At 41.7% G+C, this 7,296-nt stretch overlaps 1 pseudogene; it reads right to left on the bottom strand.

Annotated features, from left to right (window-relative positions):
• Nucleotides 1-415: 415 nt before the first annotated feature.
• On the bottom strand, nucleotides 416-2,348 carry LOC123470425 (annotated as a pseudogene).
• Between the last annotated feature and the right edge of the window lie 4,948 nt (nucleotides 2,349-7,296).

Raw genomic sequence — 7,296 nt, 5'->3', positions numbered from 1 at the left:
TCTTTAACGGTACTCGATTGAAGCTAAATCATTACGCTTGTTGCAAGCGCTTGCGATTAGACGATTTCTGGTTTTCAAATGTAAGTGTGATTATATCTATGCATGTCGCATAGACACAATTGCCTGTGATCCTCTTCGCTACGTTCTTTCATCATTTTTGGTTTTTAAAGGCTTGTCTTGAACGCTTTCTTGTTGGCAGTAAAAAATGAACGTTGCATACAACTGAATAAGTCTTCTTCTAGCTAGCACACACTTTCTTAATCTCTTTCTTTGTTTTGTTTTCATTTTTTCATTTTTATATGAGATTTACGTATAGTTGAGCCACATCCAACCTGAAAAATTCAGCTGCAGTCGCTACACCGGTTTACCGGTGGCAGAAGATGTAGGTGGTGAAGAGGAGGCAAAATGCAGATATTTATGATAACCATCTACCATTAGCCGGCACTGAATTCCCTGCTATAGAAGATGTGTGTCCGTAAAGAAATATTGAGCAGCATTGGCTTCGACGGATGATCGTGAGACCTCTTGCAGGATTCGATCCAGGAGGTTCTGGCTGATGTTGATGTGCATTCATAGTTCCACCACCAGGTTGCAAACGCTTGATAGAAAATCGAAATCATCAATTAAATCTAATAGATGTAAAAAGGAAACGGGGTTGCACCATACCGGTGAATAAAGTTCCTGATAGCTTGATTGGTGTTGAGCCTGTTGAGCAGCGGGGCTGTTACAGTTACTGTTACTACGACTGCTACTGCGGCTGCTGTACGTAAAGTTCGTAGTTGCTGCAATCGCAGCTACAATCGGTGAGGCAACTGGCGAATTCAGTGACGTGCAACTCGGAGGAGAAGAACGTAGGATTGGGCGGAATCGCTCCTTTCTTCCGACAAGTCGCTGCCACTGTTGCAAAGGCCCGTAACCGTTGCAATTTCCGTATGAGTAATTACGCTGAAGGAGAGCGCCTACGTTGTTGAACGTGTGAGACCATGGCAAGTAAATGCCAACTCCTGCGCTCTGATGATCCAGATAGGCTTGCTGCTCGTACATGCAATTATTGGACGCAATAGTAGCGGAATCGTAGAAGAATAGTTGGAATGGGAGTACGATGAGATGGGGTTGTTGTTGTTGAATGCCCCGATTTCACTTCCAGATGCTACACCTCAATAGCGACGCTGTGCTGATAGTAGAGTTGTATTCTTCTTGATCTTAACGACCGAAGCTTCGTTGCACAAGACGTTGGTTGCATTGTACTTGCATAGCTTTTGCTTAATACCTGAAACAGAATGTTTTTATGATATTTGAATTCATGGATATCGATGAAAAATTAATCAAGAATATTCAGAGATGTCTAGGATTAATCGGATCGTTTCAAATTGTACTGTGTGCCCATGATTGTGGTAAACGTGGTAGCTAGTCGGGTACGGACCTGGTGCCTCTCCATGGCTGTTCAATGAAAATGTGTGCATAGGCTCGACGAAGGCCTTCAGACAATGAAATTCGACGTTCTGGTGTTCCAGCTGATAATGGCTGCGGAGGAACGGAAGCGGCGCTAAGATGGTGCCAGTTGCGTTAATTTTATGGCTGTTTACTTCGTTTCCCTGAGCCAATCAACAGGACGGGAAAAATTGTGCTGATAATGCTCAATTGTTGGATAACACAACAAATTACGCTGATATTGCAGATGGATTGATGTTGTAATGTGATGTCAGCGCACCGTTACGGTCGAATGAGAGGCCTGATTCGACTGACGACGTCGCTACTTTCGTCGCTGCGCGGGAATGATTACGTAATTTGGTGCCGACTGATTTGGTCCCGGTACGAGGCGAATCCCGATCTTTTTGTATCCTGTAAATGATTCAATCAAAAATAAGTAAAATCAACTAGGCCAACAGGCCGTGCTTAAAAAGATGCTGAATAGAGAGTGACAGCGGAAATAAAGACTCCATGAAAATCATTGTTTCTTAATACCTTATAACAAGATAGGCCTATTGAAAGAAGGCTAAAATGTACAGCCTTGTTGACGAATGGTGATGATGTTTTAGACGCGTTTTGGCCACGGCAGCAGGGACCGGGTGGCGCTGCTCGACAGCGGCATTTGCGACGATTTAGCGCCAGCAATCTTGCGTCGCCTTGGTTGATACTTGTAGTCAGGATGCTCTTGTTTGTGCAGCTCTCTTAGTCGTTCGGCCTGTTTCACAAATGGCCACTCTTGTCGTCGTCGCTCAATACCTAACACATTTCATCGATTAACTATTTTTAATTGGTATATTTGCAACGTGCTGAGAAAAGGAAGTCTTTATGACCAGACCAAATGATTCAATCACAAAGGCAATATCTTGCCGCCGGGACATTATGAATCAGTGCAGACTTTTGTTATGAGAACTGTTTACTGACTTTCAAATTTTGTATTTATTATTATTTTTTCGAATGAGTCTATTCCCGTTTTATTTGTACAGAAGGTAATATTTGACGAAAATGTAGGTACACGTGTCACCTGGTAAGACATATAGATTGCACAATTGTAGAGGCAGCTGACAGTCTCTCAAGCCGTCACTAATGATAAACCATGATAATCAGTTTATAACCTTCAATAAATGGAGTATGACCCGTTGCTGGATGGGGACAGTCACGTGACCGTATTATTATTAGCCTTTATTAGCCGACAAAAACGTGCATGAAGATGACCTATGTTATAGTGGCCGTTTTCTGCCACACCCAGCATGCGGTGACGCATTGCACGATAAAACCACTTTCGTCGAACACAAATTGTTAAATGATTGGTCATTGGATCATTTTCATTTCTTCCACGCAATTCTTGCGTAAGAAGAATTCAATTTCATTAGTTTCACGTTAAAATCTATTTTGAAAATTAATTATCTGAAATACTCAAACTATGATGTTCAAATGTTGAATATTTTAAAATATGCACTTGTGGTCTTCGTCAGAAAGGAATTGTTGGACAAACTCAAGTACACGAAGTCAGACTAGACGTTGAATATCAATAAGGCGTGCCGTTCCTTTTCAGCCACTATTTTCTTCGATTCAAAGGATGTACATTTTTTTTCACTTCTCACAACTGAAATGGGAAAATATTGTTACCACAAGTGGCTGTGCAACAAGAGAAAGAGATCGTCTTGCTGCACCCAATGTCACAAAGGAGCTTATGAGTCATTGAATGAGACGGCGTGAGGGTGTGTTGAAGGCTTTAAAACGCAATGAAAAGAATGTCAACTATGTTAGGCAAGCCGAAGCGACGGAAAGAAAAATCAGCCATAGATCGATGATGAAGGAGCGGAATAAAGGCTGAACGAAGCTATTGACAATGCACTTGACAATCGTCCTGCTCATCTCCCCCTCAAATAATGAATTACAATAGTACGTATGTGAAATACGCCTATTGGAATGTTATTACATCACTTTCTGCTACTCAGCTCGACTCTCCACGGTCTCTGTCAACAAATCCCCGTTCAGAATTCTCCAAAGGCGTTTGAACTCCCGGAACATTCTCTCTGTGTGGCGTGGCTCATATGGTTTGTACATTGTTTTGTGTCTCATGTCCATTTTGTGTTCCCCTTCTTACTTTACTCCTAACCATGGCTCTCTGGTTTCTTCTTTTTGGTGTTTAATTACTGATGAACAAAAAAGTTCGGACAGGAAAAAAAAATGACATGGAGAGTAACCACAGAAATATGGACGTGACAGGAATAGAGCATTTGAGGATCATCTTGCTATGGTGTTTAGGACAAACATGTCACGTTGACATATAAACAGCACAACTGTACCGATTCCCCAAGCCTTGTGTATTGTGTATACACACGAAAGTCATTGCGTTTGAGTTTTTGAATGTCGACAGTTTCGTGACGAGCAACAGGGTTCGGTTAAAGCTTCGGCCGTCGTATTTTCCCGGATAACAGCTGACGGGAAATTAAAAAAAAAAAAAAAAACAAAAAACAAAAATGGTCTGATCGTCAAAGGCATAAAGCAAAGCGACTGGAGAACCAGAGATGAGGCTATCGTCCCCAAAAAAAAAACAGTGGGAAAATGTAGAAGATAACTACCTTGTTAGTGGCAATTCGTGGTTTGCTGAAGATATTTCGAGCAAATCAACTGCGAACAAAAGGATTCATTTTAGGTCAACTGTGCATATTATCTGCTATGTTTTTCCCAGAGTTTGGTAGAACTAACGACGTAATGAAAGACAAATCGAACCTAGAAATTGCATCTACTGGCGCGTTATTCAACGTAGAAAACTCGTTCAGCAGTGCGTCCGATAACCTTCAGAAATTGGCATTCCATGATTTTGTATGAAAATGGGGAAATGAGCATCGGTTCGCATTTGAACAGTTTGACATCCTGTCATTGCTTATAAATCGCATGTACTCTCTCTTGAGTACATTATTCATATAAATAGTTGGATGCGAGACGAGGAATTATTAATGTTAACGGTACTACCGCAAATGACGATTTATCAGTGGAACCCCGTCTCCTAGTTTATTCTCCTTCCCAACGATAGACTACATTTAATGACAGAATAAAAAAATAATAATCTAATAAAAATGTGTTTTAACGTTAGCGTGAAACAAAAAAAAAAAAGACAGAGTGCTATGTCCATCAACCACTATTAACATTTACGTTTGTTTACTGTTCTCGACTAACCACCAACCATACCCAGCGAAGATGCAAGGCCTTGTCAGTTTCAAATATCGATTAAGAACATTAGTGAAACACGTGCGCGTAATAGACCATGACACATGTGTCCCCTAAAAAGCCACAAGGATAGTGAAGTGATTATCGCCGACTGATTGAACTTATCGCATTGCGACGTGCACTGTTTTCAATAGAAGCACGCGAAGTAACAACAAAAATGACTATGACATGTTCGACACTCCTTGACAAAGTGTCCACACTTGTTGTCAATATGAATTAGGCAAAAATATATTTTTAAAAAAGGTGGTTATCCATAGACGAGTCTGTGTATTGAGAAGATACCATAGGAAGAGAATGTAGACTGCGTTGTTATGCCGATGCCTATCAAGAGTCTATTGGCAAACTCAGCGAGCTTCAGACAAGGGCGAAAGGGCAATACAAACTATATCGGCTATTTTTCTGCAACAATTGTGCTGTAACTAAATGTGTTGTCCATTTTTTGAACACCCAGTGGATCGGAAACATGTGACACTGGCTCGTGACAGAAGCAACGACTTGGCTGACTGGTGGCTTTTCTTAGTTATGGCCTACAACACGAAGGGGGTGGCTATAAGAACTTGAGGAGGGTTGTAGCCTTCATGGTCGATATAGAGGCCGTACGGGAAAAAAGGGCGGCGGGCATTGGCCATTGAGGGGAAAGATTAGCCGACGGAAAAGAAGCCGCTGACGGATGCGCATACACACACACACACACACATACACAGGGGATTGGGCAAACACGGAACCCAACACACAGATCGTAGTCCTCGACATCACCAGACCTCCGCGACCCCGTCTCTTTTTCTTTTTCTTGTCAATATATTTATATATATAAACTGTACGCTGCATCGATTCTGGCTGTCTATAAAGCCGCCTAAATATGCCCTAGAGCTCATGCTGTCTCTCTCTCTCTCTCTTTTTTTTTCGTGTCTCCTTTGGCAGAGAACAGGGGCTATTTTTTTCTTCTCTCCTTAAAGTCGTTAAGCGCTAAAGGAAAAGAAACAACAGAGGATCCGGCTACTGAAATTGAATTCAGAGTCTTTGGGAAACTCCAGTCCCTGAAGGATGGGCTTTGGGTGAAGTGCGCGAGACTGTTACAAATGATTGTTTCGATTTGAAAGTAAGATTGCAAGCAGATTTTGTTGTAGAAATCGGGAGCTATCATTCGGACGATGGAATGCATCTCCTTTTTTTATCTCCTTCGTTTTCTTTTTCTTTCTTTTCTCTGGTTCAAAGTTTTTTTTTTTTTTTTTGGTTTTGGCTTTTATATTTTTCTTCTTGTTGTTGTTTTGTTGGTTTTTATTCTTGTTCTCTCCCTCTCTCTCGACAGCAGCAGCTACATAATATTGCTTTAGAGACCATCCATGGAAGTAACTCACTTATTGTTGATGGATCATCCCTCAACCTGGGCGGTGGTCAGAGAATCTCGTGTACGTGTCAAAGGCCTTTTTTTTTTTTTTGTTATCCCTTTTTCCTTTTTTTATTATTTTTATTATTTATTTCTTTTTATCTAGAGAACTACTTCTCCCGTCGAGTTTTCCTCTCTCTCTTTCTCTTTCTTTTTCTTCCTGTCCGATTGGTATATTTTTATAGACGAGACACGTCAAAGCTCCGGATCTATTGAAGAAGAGACGAGGGAGAGAGAGAGAGAGAGAAGACAGCATCTGAAAAAAACATATGAGACATCGGGGAAGCTTTGTGAAAGGATAGCAGCTAGCAAGACGACCTCTGCCAAATAATGCTTTTAATGGAGGTCATCAGTAGCGCGATGATGTCGGCTCGCTATTCGGGAGTACACACAAAAAGAAAAGAAAGGGGAAAATAAAAAAAAAAAAGAAGAAGAAGAAGAAGAAGAAGAAGAAGAAGAAAGAGCTACAGAAAGCATTCTCGATCTGAAACTTGCCGCCGTCGCCATTGTGGCCGCCGCCCCGTCCGGCCGCACACGGACACAGTACCCAAAGCCATGTTCGGCCTGACTACTACATGACCATCGATGGTCGCTTGGCATCTGGCAATCAATCGAACGGACTGGATTCCCTTTGACCATCATCATTTATTGATAGCCGTGTTTTTCGTCTCCTACCATTACTGCTCGGACGTCGCTTCTGTATTATATTCACACATCCGTGCCGCCGTTGCTTCTGCTGCTGTTGTGTTTTTATACTATGTGGAGCCGTATGCATCTAGACAGTGATGCTGCGGTCGTATCGCGACGTCCCTATCGGAATTCATTGCCATATGACAGTAGACGAGTGATGGATTATTATTCGGGCGACATTAAGATTCGTATAGAAATGCAATCGGGTATAGGCGGGATACTGAGAGAGAGAGAGAGAGAGAGAGAGAGAGAAAAGAGGTAGAATGAAGGCGATCACTTTACATGCGGGAGTGCACGCATCCATACAAAGTGCGCATATTACAGGAATCGCTATGTTCACTGCCTTTTTATTTTCCTTTCGAATTGCCATCCGTCGAAGACATTTGCCGTGCATATAACTATGCCAGAGGAAAATTGTTTGGGAGGGTCCAATTAAATCAACTAAATTTTTACTTTCAAATTTGCCACTTGCTTGGATAGTTTTGCAGTGAACGTAATTTATACACGAGTACAAT

The sequence above is a fragment of the Daphnia magna genome, linkage group LG3 (assembly GCF_020631705.1).
Source record: "Daphnia magna isolate NIES linkage group LG3, ASM2063170v1.1, whole genome shotgun sequence".
NCBI lineage: Eukaryota > Metazoa > Arthropoda > Branchiopoda > Diplostraca > Daphniidae > Daphnia > Daphnia magna.
Note: the sequence above shows the minus strand (reverse complement) of the source record. Positions and strands in the feature narration are given on the sequence as shown.